Source organism: Mauremys reevesii, linkage group 8 (assembly GCF_016161935.1).
Source record: "Mauremys reevesii isolate NIE-2019 linkage group 8, ASM1616193v1, whole genome shotgun sequence".
In the NCBI taxonomy this organism is placed as follows: domain Eukaryota; kingdom Metazoa; phylum Chordata; order Testudines; family Geoemydidae; genus Mauremys; species Mauremys reevesii.
Window position 1 is genome coordinate 14,780,069 of NC_052630.1, and position 19,305 is coordinate 14,799,373.

At 46.4% G+C, this 19,305-nt stretch overlaps 1 long non-coding RNA gene across 1 annotated transcript in view; it reads left to right on the forward strand.

Annotated features, from left to right (window-relative positions):
- The first annotated feature begins 243 nt into the window (after positions 1–243).
- Positions 244–19,305, forward strand: part of LOC120370569 — a 53,171-nt gene continuing 34,109 nt past the window's right edge. Inside the window, exon 1 of the long non-coding RNA XR_005583807.1 lies at positions 244–273. This is a non-coding gene — a long non-coding RNA (uncharacterized LOC120370569). The remainder of the gene's footprint in view (positions 274–19,305) is intronic.

Sequence of the window (19,305 nt, forward strand, 5' to 3'; positions counted from 1 at the left end):
GTCACGAGCTGTGGGGTTCATTGCTCGGTTAAAGGCGGGGCGAGATACAACCGGCCCCCGCCAGCGAAACTTCTTTCTTTCTCCCTTCTTCCTTGGCAGGGCTCCCGCTCCCGGTAGTCAGGAGTTTCGGTTTCTTGCAAAAGGAGCGTTGTGAATGAAATTGAGAATTTTCCGGGAATCGGTAACAGCCGCAGGAGGCCAGCAGGGGGCGGCAGAGCTGAGCCGCGGAGGAGCGTGACATGCCCCAGCACAAACAGCTGCGAGGAAGGCCAGGTCAGGGAGGGGATTTTTCTGCGGCAGGGCGGAGATCGGTGCCTGGGGAGCAGGCGAGGGGGAGGCAGGCCTCGCCCCGCCCCACCACGCCGTGTGGTTGGCGGGTCCCCGGGCTAGGCGCGGGGTGCAGAGAACCTGGGAGGGGGTGTTGGGGGCGGGGGTAGAGGGGGTGCATCTCGCTGGGTGTTTGCCTGTGTCCTCCCCATTTTCCTGCCTGCTCCAGTCTCCGGGGCCCGCCGATTAAACCTTGGCAGCTGCGGGAGCGGGTTGGCAGCTGGCCCGCGGGGCGTGGATTCGGTTTGATGGGCCCGAGTGTGGAGGGGCTCAACCCCCCCACCCCCACCCCAGCTAAAGCCTCCCCCGGCAGGCAGCAGCCCCCGGCGTGGCTCAGTGCGGACGGAGCGTGGTGTCTCCGCCGGGCGCTTTATAGCGGCTTGAGCCCGGGGGCTGGGGAATCCCTGGAGCGGAGCGAGCCGTGAGTCAGGGCTGGGCAGGAGTCCAGTGCTGGAGCCAGGGCAGCGCTGGGGCTTCCGGGGCTGGGAAAATCCGCGCCGCGGGGAAAAGCCCCGCGTGAATGCACCTGACTTTCCAGGGGGCTGTTTACACTCGTGCTCGCTGCCGAAAGGGGGCGGGAGGCGCTGGTTTACAGCCAGGCTCTCGGCTAGGGGGCTCCGCTGTCCAGCAGCCCCAGCTGTGTCCCGCCTGGGGCGCCGCCAGCCCAAGGCAGAGGGGTTTTTCTGTATGGCTGCAGCCAGGCTGTCCCAACACCCCGCTCTGCCTGTACCAATAATGCCGCTTTGTCTTGCACAAGCACCGACTGACAGGGGCTGAGCCAGGCTGCTCCAGAGGGATTAGCCCCTCTGCTCAGCTGTCTGTCTGTGGTGCTGATGCATCTGCCGTGCCTACCTGTAACAGTGAGGGGTTCTCATTGTAGGAGCTCAAAGAGCTTCACCAACAATAATTCAGCCTGGCAACGTCCCTGCGAGGTAGCTACAAGGAGGGGCAGTGAGGCACAGAGGATCTGCTCTGTTTATATTCTGATACTGCAACCATCAGGAAAGATTTTGTGAGTCATGAGCCAGATCACTCCCAGCCTCCCGCTCTCACTACAAGGGGCTCTCTTGCAAATCTGGATGAGCAGGCGATGTGACATGAGTCAGGGTGAAATGCAGGCTCAGTCTATGAAAATAACCTGTTTAGTGGTGGAATTCATTTGCAGAACAGGGGTGGTTTTATTTACGCTGATGTAAAGGGTTCCCCATCCAAAGCTATTTACAGTATGTATCAGTATTATTAATAAACAGGTGTTCCCTTTAAATGACACTTTGCTTTACAAACAAAAATAAGAGAGTGTCCTTGTGCCAAGGAGTTACAAGCTTAAATAGCACACAAATACCCGGGTACCCATTTTGCATGTGCAAAGGCGAGGTGTACAGCCACATTGTCTCTGTGTGCATATGCTAATTACAAAATTAGACAATTAAAAAACTTAACCCCATGTGAGTTACCTACCTGCTGTTCTTCAGCCCTATACACCCATCCTTAGATTCTCTAGTCACTGTGATGCTTTTGTCTCTCGAGCGTTCCTCGGGATGGACCTGGTCACTCAGAGACACCTCCTGGTCAGATTGAGACTAGCTGTACCAATCGGCCACCTTAAAATGACATCCCTCTACCCCTCACTTACAGGCTAGTGCAGGATCATTCACGCAACCACAATATGCACAGTAGATGCCCCAGAGCTACAATTTCTATCAAACTGTTCCACAGTATCTGTGACCAACATAACTGAACTTCTTTATGCTAAATATTAGCTGGTCTCTGGATGCCATGATACCTGCTGCCCCACTGCCGCTGAACTGTATTTGAGGTTATTTCTAAGCCTCCTGCCTCTGAACTAATCCTGCATTGGCAGGGAGATGACCTAATACATCTTTCTCATCTCTGATTTCTATAATTTAATAGTGCTCTGCAGCTATTCTGCCTTGGGCTGTGGATTTATTAAATCTCAGTAGCTAGGCATCTTCAGGCTGAGTCAGTGCTTAGCTAGAAGACCTTCCGGGAAAAGCCCAGGTGTTCAAGAAGAGGAGTTGGAGTTTCAGTAGTTAATACTGTTCTCTCTGAATGCTGTTCTCCTTGAGGTACTGTTGAACCAATACCCCAGCTGGGTTCCCAAGCTCCCAGTAAACATTTCTCAAGTAGATTTAGAACAGGCCTTACTCATTTGGGATTGTGAAAGATGGGGCCTTTCGGCTCAAGTCAGAGTATTGTTGGTGCCAGTGCCCTGGCTGGATTCCAGCTTTGGGCCTACGCTGCGTGTCAGTAGCCCAAGGTATTTTTCAGTACCTGTGGTAGCGTATGCTCCATGAGAATGGACGCTGCATCCCACGTTAGAAGTGGCTGTTGCTCGGTGATGGGTGAAGTGAAGCAAGACCTGCCTGCATACAGTCCATAAAGCACCTTGGGGCTTGTGCAGGGCACTAGATAATCCATCAAATCATGAGACCGATCCCTTGCTTTCCAAAATTGATGCCGAGTGAGCCTTCTGTGCCGCAGTCACAAACAACCAGCTTTCTTCAGCCTGTTAAGGAACTCTCTGGGGCTCACGATTATCTTCTCTCTTCGTAGCGATCGTTACAGAATCCCGCCTCTCTGTGCTGCGGCTGCTGAGGATTTTCCCACCAACCACCAGCCATGTCTGTGTTTTAAACCCTTTCTGCTGTTACTCCTGGGAACTTGTGTGGCTCTCAGGGTGCTTTACAAACACTGCAAGAATCACTGAATGGATTCCTATGGCCTGTGCTAGGCAGGGTGATCGGACTGGATCAGTGGTCTCCAACCTTTTTATGCCCAAGATCACTTTTTTAATCTAAGGGCAACTCAGGATCTACCCCGCCCCTTCCCCGAGGCCCTGCCCCTTCCCCAAAGCCCCGTCCCACTCACTCCATCCCCCTGTCTCTCTGTCGCTCTCTCTCCTCCACCCTCACTCACTTTCACCGGCCTGGGGCAGAGGGTTGGGGTTGAGGTTCGGGATGGGGTACAGGCAGCACTTACCTCTGGTGACTCCCGGTCAGGGCTTTCAGGCAGGAGCAGCGCACAGAGGGAGACCCTCACCCCCGGGGCCACGGGGCTGCAGTGGCCACTGCTGGGAATGGTGTGGGACCAGGGTAGGCAGGGGGTCTGCCTTAGCGGCAGCCACACTGCACTGCCACCAGAGATCGCGATCAACTGGGAGAGCCTCTAGGATCGGCCAGTTGATTGCGATCAACCGGTTGGTGACCACTGGACTAGATGATCATAGTGGGTTCTATTGACCTGAAAATCCATGGGCCTGATTCTCAATAATGATGAGGCTCCCTGAACCACTCCGGTGGTGTAAAAACAAGGCACCTTGTCTCAGCAGTGTCAAGAACCCTCAGTGTAACAGCATGGGCCCAATAGCCTATGGATTAAAGCTGAGAATTTGGTCCTATTGTGACCTGAGATGCTATAGTTGGGCCTTTTATTTTCCTTTCACAACTCTTCCCTTCCCAGCATCTACCCACTGCAAAGCCTCAAGATCCTGTGAGGCCCATTGGGTAGCTTTGGCCACATATCTCCCAGGGATGTACAGAAGAGGAAGGAGGTTTGTGGACTAGATTGTGACTGTGATTGTGGGTGGGCTGATGAGGTGGTGACCTCAGGTACTATTATTATAGGGAAGATGAACTTAACTAGCTGTGATAAGACAGGTGAAGGTTTGTTCCCCTGAATGGCCTAAGCACGGCTTGAAGAGTTCAGGAACTAATAGGAAAGAATGGTGACAGCATGGGCTTGGGGAGAGCTTAGGTATTACCCAATGATGCTCCCCACAGGCTCCCAAAATTGGACTGAATCAGAACCAGCTGAGTGGACTCTGCAGTGTTGTCTGTCTAAACAGCTTTGTAACTGTTGGCCGTGCAGTCGCTAGCAAACTCCCCCTGTGTGGTTTGGGTCCCCCCCCCCCGCCCATTTGTAGCTCTTACGTAGTTTGAAAACTCTCAGGACAGTGTTGCAGGGGAGATCAGCCTGGGAGATATTGTCCTTACTTTGTGGGGGGGGCGCATATTGTGTTTCACCTCCTCAGTTCCTTGTGTATGGCTCTGCAGTATTTAAGCGGCGGAGGCCCTAGTTACCTGCACCTACTTCTGTGCTGTGTTACATAATTCTGAGTTGCTTAGGGGGGCAGGTACCTCAGTACTACGGCAACAGGTTCTGTTTCCTGCCTAGGAGACTGCGAAACAAAGCTGACCGGTGGCTCCCGAACAAACAGCAAATGGGAGAACCTCAGGGCACCACCTCCATCTATCATAATGCATGAAACTAATGAATACAATGACCGTAACAAAAGACCTGCTCTTATTACAGCTGAGCGATTGTAACTCTACACTGCAACATCCCACCCTTTCCAGTGGGACATTCTAAGACCAGTTAGCCCCAGGACATGATACACCATCTGTATAGAACCATAGCTATTGAGGTGAGTCCAGAAATCCAAATGCCTCCTGAGTGCTTTATCATTGGTATCGTATCGAGGCAAGCTGAAAGGGTTTGTCAGAACTGGAATAATCCCACCCAACGGCATTTTGTCAGCCTTCTGGTAGAGAAAGTATGTTTGCACTTAGCGATCGAGCTGACCAGCTTTTTTTTTATCAAAACAGTTTTTCGTTGGAAAATCCTGTTTCCGTTAAACTGAATATTTTGGCAAAATTGTATCTGGTTTGACAAAAGTTTCCACGAAAACAAAATGTCCCCAAATTAAAAACGAAGGGCAGCTACTACTTCGTACAGATGGAAACATTTTATCGTAGTCTCTCTAGATCAAAGTGTGTCCTGTTTGTGTTATTGTATGAGACAGTTTGACAGAGTCCAGAAGAATCTGCCGTTGATTTCCTTTGTGATTTTGGGCAAGTCACTTTCCCCCTCTGTGGTATGATTTCTTAATCTGTAACATGGGAATGCTAATGCTGGCCAACCTCACAGGAATGTTGTGAAACTTAATTGTTTGGAAGGTCTCTAAGAGCCTTGTATGAGAGGGTGTTTTAGAAATACCAAGTTTTATTATGATAATTGAAGTTTGTCTTGGATGGCCATGGACTCCTCAAATGAAGACCCTGAGACTCTAACAAGAGCAACAATGTCTAATTATGAGCAGCAGCCAGTGTGTAATGGCACAAATTGCTTCATGACTCTGGATATTTCAAGATTGCCTAACTGTGTTCTGGAATCTAAGCCTTAAATTTAAGCCTCTTGCCCTTATGATTGCAAAGATAAACTTTGAAATGTGACCTGAGGTTATGTCTACACATAAACTGCTATAGCGGTTGCAGCCTGTGACACTGGAGTGCTTCAGTGAAGACACTGCCTATGCTGGTGGAGTGATTCTCCCATTGGCGTAGGTAATCCGTCTCTCCAAAAGGCGGTAGCTTAGGTTGACGGAGCTGACTGGACTCTGGGTATGGATCCCCTTGCTGGAGGCGAGAAGCCCCCAGCGGCTGCCCCCCTTCTCCTGGCTGGGAGGGAAAGGCGAGAAGCTCTGGGAGGGAAGCTGGACTTCCAGTTGGGAGCTGCATAGAGCTGAGAGCCCTGGCTCTGTCCCCCACACTGCCCCTCTTGAGTGGGTGGAAGCACTCCTGGTGAGGACGCGCACGACCAACGGAAGGAGGGTAGTGTGGACACCAGCCACTGCAGTAATTAATGGCGTGGCTGTAAGTCGACCTAACATAGGTCGAGTTATCGTTGTAGTATAGACATAGCCTAAGCTTTTGAGCTTACCCAGAGCTCTTGTTCAGTCCTGGGAAAGGCATTCGGAGTGTCACAGCTAAATACAAGGTAAATACAAGCTAAATACAAATACAACCGCTTATTTAACATAAGTAGTTAATGCATATTGTGAAGGACCAATCGAGGTGAAGAGGCCAGTTAACACCTCATTAGTCATAGGACAAAAACGGGGGGTTAGTGCAGTGGTGGGCAACCTGTGGCCCTACGTCAGGGTAATCCGCTGGTGGACCGTGAGACAGTTTGTTTACATTGATCGTCCGCCGGCAAGGCCGCCTGCAGCTCCCAGTGGCTGCGGTTCGCCATTCCTGGCCAATGGGAGCTGCGGGAAGCAGCGGTCAGCACAGATATGGCATTTTCCTGCAATATCCTTGCAAGACTTTACCAGATTAAGTTTATGTATTCTTGTGGGCCAGGATCTCTAAGGGGAGAGAGGTGACAGATCTCGCAACCCCAGGCAGTGTCTTTGGGGTTTATGGTTTATGTATGATTGTGTTCTGCTCCATGGGACTGGAGGGGGAGGGACTATCACAGGTCCTCCAGGAGCTAAGAATAGTTGGGGGTGATAAAGGCAGATCTGCCAGGTTGTAAGGTAGCCTGCAGAGAGAGGTGCTCCCTTCTGGGGAGGCTGGCATATACTAGTTCAAACTTGCTGCAGAGACCAACAGACAAAGAAAAGACATTTGGATAAATAGCCTGAATTTAAACCAAGTCAGGGCCTTCTTTTTGATCCAGCAAACCAACAGGACTTTCTATCTAAGGAGGGCCCTGATCCTTGCAGAAGGGGTTGAAAGGACTTGACCTACTAGGACCCCATCAGACTAACGGGTGAGATCCCATAAGCTTTTAACACGTGTTTAGGAACTTTTATTGTTTTTACATGTTTTCTCTGTAATGCTTTTACCTTAAAAAGTAATGTGCTTGCTTAGAAGGAGCTGTGTGGTAACTGATAACTGCAGGCAATACACTGCTCAGAGCCCTTGGAGAGAAAGCAAAGTGCAGGCACTGGCCTGTTTAGACAGTCTGGCTTGCTGGGGATATCGCACTGTAGATCAGGGAGCTGTGCTGCCTTAAAACCCTGCTCAGGAGGGAGTGAGACACAAGTCTCCACCCGGAAGAGGTGACCAATCTGAGAGCTCTTATAAGGCTGTAGGAAGTTTTTTTTTTTTTCAAAGATAAATGACCTGCCTTGTTTGATTTATGTGACTAATGTGGATGGATTTCAATTAGAATCTATGAATGCATAATACTAATTTCACCACAGCTCTTTTCCATTCAGGTATTTCATTCTGCATTCATTTATTGTTGCTCCCTCCTGGTTTTCGTTAGTCTTGTAAGATGAAAATGCTTTTGTTCAAGGCTCTTTCTTTACATGCCAGCTATCACTGGAACGGGAGCACATGGAACTCGATGATGCCTGAAGCGTTGCCTTTTACCTTAAGTACTTTTGTATGTGTAGCTTATACCATGTTTTATGAGATGACTGGGTATTTGCATTTGTCTGACGTGTTAGTGCACACCTGTTTTCCTGTCAGTTGCCTGCCGTTTCCAGCTAACACATACATCCCACTGTAAGTAAATATGTGGGAACAGGTTCACACCAAATCATCTAACCTAGCTCAAATATTAACGAGAGTTGCGCTCTCTGCACACACACTCAAAGGTATCATTTTGAAACACTGATCTTGATAAAGGCGACTATTTCTGAAACGGAAACATTAATACCTGTGCAGGGAGACAGCACGCAGGTGTTAACCCAGAAATGTGGTGTTTTAGACAGTCCCAAGAGTGCAGGAGGGGATTGCACTCGATGGAACTTTCTCGTCTACACCAGAGAATTACTAGGGGGTCACCCACGTCATTGCTTCTGGTGCCAAGCTCAGTGCACCCACCAGGGGCTCCTGGCGTTCCTCTGTTCCACCCCAAGACCCTCAGTGTGCCATCCTCCCAAACTCTATTTCAGGGCCTCCCTGCAACTCCCCCAGCCTCCCTTTGCCAGGGGTGTGCCCTCTCATTCCAAGGTCCCCCATTCTCCCCTTCATGGCAGGGGCTCTGTGTGTGCCCCCGTTCTCACCACTCTCCACCACCTGCATTCCTTCTTCCCCATGTCAGGTTTCCCCCTTCCTCCCCCAAGCCAGGGGCTCTGTCTATCCCCCCATACCCATCTTCTCCATGGCGGAGGCTCTGTGTGCACCCCCTTTCCTCTCTGCCCCCATTCTTTCCTTCCCCCATACCAAGGTCCCCCAATTTATCCCATGGCCAAGGGTTCTGTGTGGCCCCCATTCTGCCTTGTCAGGGATTGAGTTCATGCCCCATATTTGAGCATCTCTTAACCTAAATGTGCTTTAGTGCGTTTCTTAGCCTGCATGATGTGGTCTTTAAAGGCAATGTATAAGAAAAGGTCTTTGCACTTCAGAGCAAGTAAGATCAGGTGATTAGAACAGGGCAGAAGATGTCAGGAGACCTGAATTCTATTCCCAAATCTGCTCTAAAATCCCCGTGTAACGTTCAGCTTTAATACCTCCATTTGTAGGTGGGAGTCTTGCCAGCAGAGATGTTTGAAGCAATGATATTTTGTAATGTTCTGTGAGAGCTCATGAAGGAAGATGAAAATAGTATTATTGTTACATGTAAAATATTGCCTTAAAATAGAGTTAACCCGCAAAGCCGCTTCCACTGCACCTCAAGAAATTTACCTACATGTTCTGAGTCTCATTTTTCAAATCTGTAGCATCTTTTTGAGATAATAATACTAACCAGCCTGGATGTAACTGTGGGTAACATAAATCCTGCATATAGCAAATTTTACCTGTGGAAAATAAAAGCACCTTTTTAAAAAAAAATAATTGTGAGATTGAGACTCAGAGGTTCAATTACTTGCATTTCATAGCACTATGGTACAGTTGTTTAGAGCAGGATTGTAATCTTTCCCTGAGACTGATTTGCTGTATCATCTTCAGCAAGTGACTTAACCTTGGTTCACTTTTGATCCTTAGTTTTGCCAGCTGTGAAATGGGGACAATAATAATTAAATAAACTTTGTAAAGTATTAAGGCCAATCAGTGGAACTAGAACATGGGGCCTCCTTGGTTTCTGCCCTGTTTTTAATTCAGTAGTTCACATGGCTTTTGTGGGATGGAAGAAGAGAGACCATTCCTCCTCGCTGAAATTTTTGCAGGCCTCAACTTTGAAAATTCCCGCTATGCTTCCTGGTGAAACTGTCATGATTTCATAAGCACTTTGCATTTGTCTCATAACTCAACCCCCAACATTTTCAGTCTCCTGAAATTTCACTAATTCTGCGTTTCAGAGGACACACAATCATACAGAAAAATCTTGGGGAAAGTCTTGTTGCAGGTGTCTTTTGTCACCAGTTTTATCCATTCCTCAGTGAGACCCGAAGCAAAGTGCCAGTGTAATTAACAAGACGTTTTGCCAGCAGAATCCTGTGGTGTTCCATTTTGGCATCCTTTCTGAGATAACCCTGGGGAATGCCTTCTGCTTTTCATAGGGTTTTTTTTTATTATTAAAAACTTTATTTAACTACTTGAATAATTTACAACTGATATCAGAATGAAAAAGTATATATTTCTCCACAACAGATGTGTATACAAACCAAAGTTATCAGTATACTAAAATGAACCAGGCCAAAACAGCTGCAACAGCATTGTTACCTTCCCACCTATTGGTTTGTTGCTCTTTGGTTCAGTTTGGTTCCTCAGAAATGGCTTTGTGGTATTAAAATGAGTCTCTGCCTCACTTCGATGTTTCCGTTTCAGCTTTCAGTGCTCTCCTGTTGTTTGTGCTGGCTTGTGTGTGCAACCAGAAATCTTTAATTTCCCATTTCACAGCCTGTTGCCATTCTCACAGCTGGTACATATGGGGTACACTAGCGTGGCCTGGCCTATGAAACTGACAAAGTGGGAGGGAGTGGGGGGCGGGGGGCAGGGTCTGGCTGAGAAATAATGCCATTAAATGCTGATGAGCACAGAGCCTGTGAGCGAATGCCCCCTGAATCGCAGAATGTCCCCTGTACTGAAAGACCATGCAGTGCTATTTAGGGTCAGATCCTCCATCTCTCTGAGATTCTGGGCCCTGCTGGAGTCCTGCCTGGCTCAACTTAGAGTGGCCCTTCTAAATTGTATGCAGGGTAGTTGTTGCTCTGTCCATCCTACTCTCCCTTGAATGGACCTTTAGAATATGTGCTAATTATTTATGCTAAACCGGGGTAGGCAACCTATGGCCTGGGTGCCGAAGGCGGCACACGAGCTGATTTTCAGCGGCACCCACACTGCCCGGGTCCTGGCCACTGGTCCGGGGGGCTCTGCATTTTAATTTAATTTGAAATGAAGTTTCTTAAACATTTAAAAAACCTTATTTACTTTACATACAACAGAAGTTATATATTATAGACTTGTAGAAAGAGACCTTCTAAAAATATTAAAACGTATTCCTGGCATGTGAAGCCTTAAATTAGAGTGAATAAATGAAGACTCGGCACAGCACTTCTGAAAGGTTGCCGACCCCTGTGCTAAACAATCTGTTCCACCTTGTAGTTAGCTGTGACACTCGGCGTAGCTTTCCCAGACCTGAAGACGAGCTGTGTGTAAGCTCTAGAGCTGGTCTCTCTCACCAACAGAAGTTGGTCCAATAAAAGATATTACCTCACCCACCTTATCTCCCTTCTGAATTATGGCAGCGTTGAACGGCTGCCTATGGGCTTCCCTGATGGCCTCCAGCTAAGTGAGCTCTGGCTACGCCCATTCCCTTACTGACACACCTTCAACATGCACATGACAGGTGCTTTATTTAACAGTGGTAGCCAAAACAATAAAATTCAGCCACATTTTGAAATTATACTGACACTGTGTAAACAGTAGATTTTATAACCAGATTCACCGGCTAAGGCACATAGTTAGTACAGCCTACACAGCCCTTACTCGTGTGAGGTGCTGAGCACTCACTCCTGTTGACTTCAGTGGGACTGAGAGCACTTAGCTGCTTGCAGGATGGGGCCCTTTCTGGGAACTCCTATTCTTTCAGGCTGTGTGAGGCACCGGTGAAGTTTCAGGCAAGTTAATGGTATGTTGGCTATAGTACAATGAGATAATGACGTGGAAGGAGGGCTGAGGTCAGAGTTGCCAGCCGTGTACATCCAGGAACAGCCATGTGTCCTGTATTTAGAAAGATGTAGAAGTCCAAGATTCTGGCTCTTAACGCACTTTTAAAAAGCGAAGTAAGAACAATGAGTGAAATGTGATACGATGGCTGTGAATGCGCTAGCATTGTTCTTCACATTTCCCAGCATTGCACCGCCAGGTGCAGCCCGCCAGGGACAGCGATGGGAAATGAGCTAGTGCAGGCTGGCCACTTGCATTTGAGCCACAACATCACCTAAACCTACTCAGCATTACGGTTGATCAGGGGCGGCTCCAGGCCCCAGCACGCCAAGCATGTGCTTGGGGCGGCAAGCCGCCAGGGGCGCTCTGCCGTCTCCGCGAGGGCGGCAGGCAGGCTACCTTCGGCGGCTTGCCTGCAGGAGGTCCGCCGCAGGCAAGCCGCCAAACGCAGCCTGCCTGCCGTGCTTGGGACGGTGAAATGCCTAGAGCCGCCCCTGCGGTTGATCTGCACTGAAATGTTGTATATTGGCATCACTACATCTCACAGTGGTGTGAAGAATCCACCCCCCTGAGAGATTAGTTCAATCGACCTACCCCCAGGGTGAACAGCGCTAGGTTGGTGGAGGAATTCTTCCGTCAACCTAGCTACTGCCTCTCAGGGAGGTGGATTATCTGTGCTTCAGCTGTGCCGCTGTAGCATTTTAAGAGTAGACCTAGCCCGTCTGCAGCCTGTCTGCATTAGCAGTCCTGCTGTTGCTAGCTTGGTTGGAGCTGCATCTGTAGTAGTGTGATTGTGTGAAATCTGAAGAAAAATTCTAGACCACTGGGTTAAATTCATGCCTGGTGCCACTCCACTGAAGTCAATCAGTCACACCTGGGGTGAAGTTTAACCATGGTATCTAGTTTAACTTGATCTTGTAAGGTGGATTATAGGCAGACTGCCTGGTGGCTGACTGAGATACTCACACCTGGCAGTGCACACAATGCTGTGTTGTGTATTTACAAAATGGGCACCTCACTTTTTTAAAACTGAAAATCCAATAAAACTAATTAACTTTATCCATGGATATCCATGGATATCATGGATTTTCCACAAACATAAAAAAAGTTTCTCCATGCATGTAAAGGGGGATCATATAACTTTTGTTTTTAACCCAAGAAAATACACTGTGCAGTTGCTCAGATGCCCAAAATCTTCTTGATTTGTATATGCAGTGTTGTTGTAGTGATGTTTGTCCCAGGATATTACAGAGGCAAGGTGAGTGAGGTAATATCTTTTATTGGCCCAACTTCTGTTGGTGAGAGAGACATGTTTTCAAGCTTTTGGGTTTACGTAAGGTCAAAAGCATATATCTCTCACCAACAGAAGTTGGTCTAATAAAAGATATATTACCTCATCCACCTTGTCCTTCTCAATTTCTAATCTAACACTGCCATCTGCTGTCTGAAAGCTGTACTCTCATTGTGCTTGAATAATTACCCTCTGCTGTAGTTATGTATTACTTACTCCATGGTTACCCTTAGGAATATTAGAACTCAGCAATTCAAGGATTGGATTTAGGTGCATGAAGCGATAGATTATACATAGCAAACAAGTGATAATGAATAATTTTGCTGATTAATTTTGCCTCTTTCTCTCACACATATTGTCCTTAAAGAGATAAGTGAAATGTTGAGAGGAAGGATGGTTTAATGGTTAGCCTGGGACTTGGGAGAACTGGGTTCAATCCCCTGCTCTACCAACTATCTGTGTGACTTTGACTAACTTACTTGGTCTCTCTGTGCCTCAGTTCCCCATCTGTAAAAGGAGGGTACTAGCACTTCCCTACTTCATAGAAGTGTTATGAAGAAAAATACATTAAAGATTGTGAGGTGCTAAGATACAGTGATGGATATGAGAGAGAGAGAGAGATTTTGCTTCTACTGTGTAAAGAGACTAACAGGTTTGTTTGTTTAATTTTTTTTTACAGTTTTACTTTCTTACCTAAAATGAAGAATGTCAAGGCCAGTCTTCCTAGGTTTTGCAGGAAGGCTTCTTGACATTGGGGAAAACTCAGAAGATGTGTATTGTGAGCCCGGCAGCTTTACTGAAGGGATGAGGTTGCTGAATCTTTAACAAAGACAATATTTGTCCAAACTGTGTATTTTCATTATAGTTAAATATAAATGCTAACAAGAACGCCCAAATAGGAATAGTTTTAAACAATCTAACTAAAAATCTCTTCCTCTTTCAATTGCACAACTTCAGTCTCTTGTGATCTCATAATTTCACTAGTTTTCTAGTCAGCTTAGAGTCTTCTAGGGTCTGAAATCCTTTTTTTCCTCTTAAAAACAAAAGGAACCCCCTTCCTCTACTATCCTCACTACCTTTCTTTTTTTAATAAGAAACCTTCCAGGCTGCTTGTATACATTGTAGAGACAAAAAGAGAGCACAAACCCATTTTTCCCTTTTCACTGCTCACATTTTAAATTCACTTTTCATGAGCATTTGTGCCAGCAAATCTTATTTGTAGAAAGGGAACACAGACAGAGCATGAAGACAGTGAAGGCAGATTCATTAACAACACCAAATGAATATTCCTGGGGAACTCTTTTTCACTCGCCAGCTGAAGTCAGAGCTGCTGTAATGTAATGGAAGAGGGTCAGGTTCCAGGAGGGGCCCTTCTCTGTTGTGAGGTGTATTTGAGACTGTAGTACAGGTTATGAGCACAGTTTTTATACACATAAGTACATAGGTATATAGACTGTGGTTATAAATCTATCTCACAATGACCGTCAAGTTCAGAATATTATAAGCTTTCATAAAATACCTTACTCCGCATTTTTTATACCCAATAAACTTTTCTACAAACAGTTGATTCAGTAGCCTACTCTTCGGGGTTCAGACCCCCTGTTCTCCCACTGGGGTGTCTGGACCCTGATTGTCACACCTCCGTTGGTTCAACACCTGGAGCTCGGGAGTGCAAGCTAGTGGTGAGGTTGCTAGTGGATAAATATAGGCTGCTCAGCATGTAAGACTGGCCACTGTGCAAACTCAGTAAAGATCTCTTTCCTACAACTCTGCCTGCTGCATTGCGAATGAAATAAGCTCTATCAACTGAGAGGTAGTTTTTAAAACAAAGCTTTAATTGCCATCATATCCGATTTCCCTGTGACCCCATAGTAGCAGCTCTCTGCCTTTCGACCAAATGTTTATACCAGCCTTATTGCTGTTGTATTTGAGTGCCTGGCCTGTTTTAAAGCAGGGCTTTGGAGTTGTGCTCCGGCTCTGCTCCAGCTCCTGGCAAAAACCTGCAGTTCTATTGCTCCAGAGCTGCTCCGCACTCCAGCTCCAGGCTCTGCTCCAAAGCCCTGTTTTAAAGTTAAAATCTACCTCTGTTTCTCTCCTTTTCTCCCGTTGATTGCATGTTGGGCGTGACTATTGTAGTATTGTTGCTTTTAGTAGTAGAATATCCTGGCCTACGCAGATGACCCTGAGAGTCTCCAACAAATGCTTGACATCACCAGCCAGACTGCCAACTGGATGGGACTCTGCTTCGGTGCTAGGAAGTGCGCATCCCTGCATAGGTAGATTTTAAGTGATTATAAGTCAAAGCACAAGTCAGATTTGGTCAAATGAAATAAAAGCAAAACACGTTCTAAGCGGATCTTAACACTTTCAGTGTCCTTAAAAACGTAGATGCTTCTCACCACAGGCTGGCTGGTTACTTTTCAGTCACGCTCTCCCCTTTGATCAGCATTTCAGTCGCTTGGTGGTGGTGGTGGTGGTGGCTGTAGATGTAGGTGGAAGAGAGCGAGCATGGCAAAATGTCTCTCCCTTTTATCATGTCCTTTCTTTCCTCTTGGCTTTGCCTCCCCCCCCCCCCACTTCAGAGTCAGGTGAGCGTTACCTCATCGCCGTCCCAAACTGACCAAAGGAAGGGGGTGTCTCCCTCGAGGGTCTAACAGATTCTCTTGTTGCTGCCTAAGCTAGTGTCCCTTGTTCCTGTGAGGCTGGGCTGGGTTTGTCCCATCCATGCCCTGATGAGGTGTGAACTGCCTCTCTGTTCTTGGAGAGTTTTTGCCTGGGCTTGCTTTAAGCCACGAGGGTACATTTTCAGCCTCATACCTATATACATGAAATTATAACCTTACTATAACATTACTGTAACAATTACTATAACATCACTAGAACAGCCATGCTTAGTGCATTATGAGCTTTCCGAAGACACCCGACATGACAAACTTTGTATTGGATACCACACAATCATTTTATAAAGATGAACATGGGGGTGTAGGGTGTTTCCCCGAGTTACAGAGCGTCACAACAACCTACCCTAAATTCTCAATTACTGAGGGACAATCTTCACTCATTGCTATATTTGCTTTCCACATCCAACTCTCTGTATAACTTTTCATGAGTGATGTACCCGAATACTTGGATACTAATATCTAAACTGTATTCTTAAATTTATTCACCTACATTTGGGTTATTGCTGGTTATGCACTATCTGTATCTTATGACTTTGCAAATACAAAGTTTGTTTTTAAATAATCCAAGCACTATACCCAGCTGTACACATACTCTTAACCTGTGTACTATACAATTTTTTTACCGTTAGCTTTAATACATTTTTAAAATCTGTTAACTATCGTGGAAAGTAAAATCAAAGAGGCGAGCTTTGCCCTTTATTGGGAAGGTGCTGAGGTTTGCTGTCATTTTAGTTTTGTAGGGAAATGAAGTCTACAGCTTGAGATCAGCCGTTATGAGAGCTGTCTCCTGTGCTCATGAGACTCTCATGCTTGTTATTTCCACAGCTGTTTCTCCTGAGGAGCGTGGCTGTCACAGGGTGTCCTGGCTTCAGAGGGAGAGGTGATCTCTCACAGGTAGCTTGAACCAGTCCCATGAAAGGCTTTGAATATCAAGTCCAAAACTTTGGATGTGACTTGGCATTCAAGAGGGCCCAGGTGCAGAGAACTGAACACTATGGTGATGTGCTTTTAGGCTTTGTTTGTGTTGACGGCAGCATATAGGGTACGCGTAGGTACATGGTGAAGTGAAAAGCAGGCAGCATCCACACTGGTGAATAGCTACACATGGCAATGAAAGGCTGCAGGAGACTTTTCCTGCTGCCTCCCCGACTAGAGCCTTTCCCTGCTGCCAGATCCTTTCCCTGCAGCAGAGAAATCTCCAGCAGTGGGGAGGCAGTGGGACATTATGCTGCTAAAAACAACAGCAGAGCAGCATGGCTCGGGCATGTGGAGAGCCATGTATGGTACAGACCTTACGTTTCTGGCGTGTCTGTTCTGTACTCACCTAAACAGTGCCTCACCATCTACACCACTATTTATATGTGCTGGGGGGTATGCAGTGTATGTACTCTGTCTACTGCCATAAGCGCAGGCATAGACCAAGTCCTGTGGGACGATGCTCCCTGTACCAATGGGAGCTTTTTCAGAGAGAGCAACGTCATTCCTAGGTATAATGTTCTTGAGTAATCAAAGCTGGAAGTCACAAATGCATGGATCGTTATAGCCAAGCCTGAGTCTGGTGGCACGGGGGGCAGTCTTCCGGCCAGCTGTTGATGGAACAGGGCATTTTATACCCTGTTATGTTGTGGTTATTGAGTGAGGAGTCCAGGCGGACCCAGGTGCTGCGGCCTGATTTAACAATCAGAGAGCAGATGACCGTGATGGAGGGGGATAGTAGGGAATGCTCTTCTGAACATTTTCTTCTTCCCACCAGAGTTGTCTGGGTTCCGTTTCAGCCAGCTGTTCCTTGTCCAGGGCTTCATGTCTCCCAGGCAATGAGCTGGAAGATAGTGCTGTTTCCATGAAGAGGTAGGGTTAGGTATGTGTTGACACATAGTCGCCCCCAGTGACTTCATGGAAACATTCAGTAAGGTAATAATCCTGAAACTGGTCTGAAGGGGAGGAATAGTTGCTCATAATGGCCCTCTCAGAGGAAGATTAGGAGCTATTTCAGCTTGATCCTTTTCACTACTATGTCTCTACAGAGGGACAGCCATATTTCATGTTCAGTAGAATCAACTGCCATTGTGGTATACAGAGAATGAGTATGGATCTATGCCCCTGGGTCATGGAGAAAAAGAGGTAATTCTGGATCAGCATAACCTATGCAGCCTCTTTCCCCTCTTCTTTCTGGTAGCTGATGGGTATGGTTGGAGCCAGTTCTTTCCTGGCTTGATCAGCTTGCTCAGAAATGGAAGTTTAGATTCTGAAGTTCATTTTGAACGGTTGGTTGGCAGACTAGGGCGGGATAATACTAAAGTATTAACACTCTCTTGGTGGGGATAGGCTGACATCAGGTTAATTGTCCTCCCTTCATTGGTCTGTGCTTATTTGGAAATGGGTGTTAGTCCTGTGCACCAGAAGATGGCAGACTTATGTAATCTTATCTTTGATTTACACAATTCTTTATCTTGCTTCCCTGTGTAGGTCCACAAGGTAAGTAACAGACTTGCCCTTTATGATTTCTAAGGACATTGATTCACAGCTTTGGTTTCGCATTGGAGCAGGATGTACAATAACTTTCCTCGCCGAGAGCTGGAAAGGGTGAGAGTGACTTCATAGTGTCAGTGGCCGCTGGCTGACCTTTTCTGGCTAGATTGTTCTCTTCCTTCAAGGGCCTAATCCAAAACCCAGTAAAGTCACTGGAAGTGTTTCCACTGACTTCAGCGGTGCTTGGACCCTAAACTGCTATCACCTGCTCACACTCTTTCATAAGGTTTGTCAGAGAAAAACTCAGTTCTCACTTTTTGGTTGGGTGCAGCAAAGTCAGATACTTTATTTCTCAAGCAATTGCATAGAGGGAGGGAGTGCACTAGGACACAGGGTTTCCTCCTCCTAGGCAGGTCTCTCTACAGGTAAACAATTACAGCAAGCATTTATACCTTTATTACAGACAATGATAAGCAACACTGTACAGACAGTAGCAAGCAACAGCTGCATTTTGTTTATACATAGGTCATCCTAATAACTTATTTTTCCTCACTTATTTTGACTCTAGTCCACATTCTATCTTATCTACACAAGGTTGCAACAACTTCTCGCACAGTTCTTTCCCACTCGCCTCACACCATCCTCGCTTCTACAAATCTTGCGTTATTAGGGTTACAGTTAGCCTGACTCTTGCTAACAGAGACTGTCATGCATTAAAAACCCCTTCAAATCCCTGTCAGTTCTTTCTCTACTTCCACAGGTTCAATACAAATTTGGTACAGGTTAAATCACCAGGCACTGTTTTTATTAGAGATGGCCACAAATGAGAACACTGGTCATAATCCTCCTGAACTTTGGCGAGATTTTGATCTAGATCTGAATTTCAAAGCTTCAGGCTGCTTTGTATACAAAATCAGAATACCAATTATTGATTTAAAATTGGTTTGGATAGTGTTTTCTCCACATTTCTAGTCCTTATGTCTAGTATTTGTGCATTTTCCTGTCCTTGGGCTCAGAAGGGGGACTGCATAGCTTGCAAACTCTTCAGCATAGGGGACCAGTCTTATGTATAAGAAAATCGGAAAAGCAGAGGAAATAGGGAAAGAATATAAGCACGTTATGCCTGTTACTTCAGCTTTTCTTTAAAAGTCTTTTTCATGTTTCAGAGTCTGTACAACTACCACAAGACAAAATAGACTAACAAGTCTAATGTAAACATTGCAAATGTTTGTTTCACTTGTTCGTCAATATTTCAGAGCAAATTGTTAAATGCATTTCACAATGGATGTAATGTTCTGTTCCTGTGACACTTTGTTTTTAAACATCAGGTCCCATTTGTGGAATATGAAACAATTCATAGCTGTATACATATTAAAAATTGGTACATGTTACTCCATACTATTTAGGTGTGCATCAGAGGCCAAGATAGACATTGCTTTCTTGTCATTAGCCATTAGCTAAGTATTAATGAAACACATAGTTTTTATATTAGTCAATCATAAATATCAATGAAAGGGGACCACTTTGTTTCAGATACTTCTCCAGTGATCCAGTAGGGTATGCCTTCAATGCAAAGTTAACTCAGGTGACTGGCACCTGGATCTGAGCCCCTCGATTAGCCTACCCCAGGTGGGAGCAGCCACACAGCAATGCCTGACTATATCCTCACTGG